We start from the raw sequence: 379 nt of genomic DNA on the forward strand, positions 1-379 counted from the left end.
GCAGCAGCGCGGGGCCCAAGCGAAGCAGAAAACACCAAAAAGAAAATATAAAATAAATTAAAAACAAATAAAAATAAATAAAAATAATAAATTTTTTAAATAAAAACAAAACAATGCAGAAAATATCCTCGCGATGCATGCATGCATGCAGCCCCAAAACCCTGAGCACAATACAGCATATATTCATATATATATAAAAAATATAAATATATTTATATATTTATATTTTTTATATAAATTTATTTTATTAAAAAAGTATTTTATCTCTATATAATAAAAACAACAAAAAATAAATACATAAAACAAACAAAATAACTGAACTATGTGCATGCATGCATCGTGAGTTTCTTCTTTTTTTTTTTTTGTTTTTTTTTTTTTT

The sequence above is a fragment of the Eimeria mitis genome, genomic scaffold (assembly GCF_000499745.2).
Source record: "Eimeria mitis Houghton genomic scaffold, Emh_scaff3051, whole genome shotgun sequence".
Lineage (NCBI taxonomy): Eukaryota > Apicomplexa > Conoidasida > Eucoccidiorida > Eimeriidae > Eimeria > Eimeria mitis.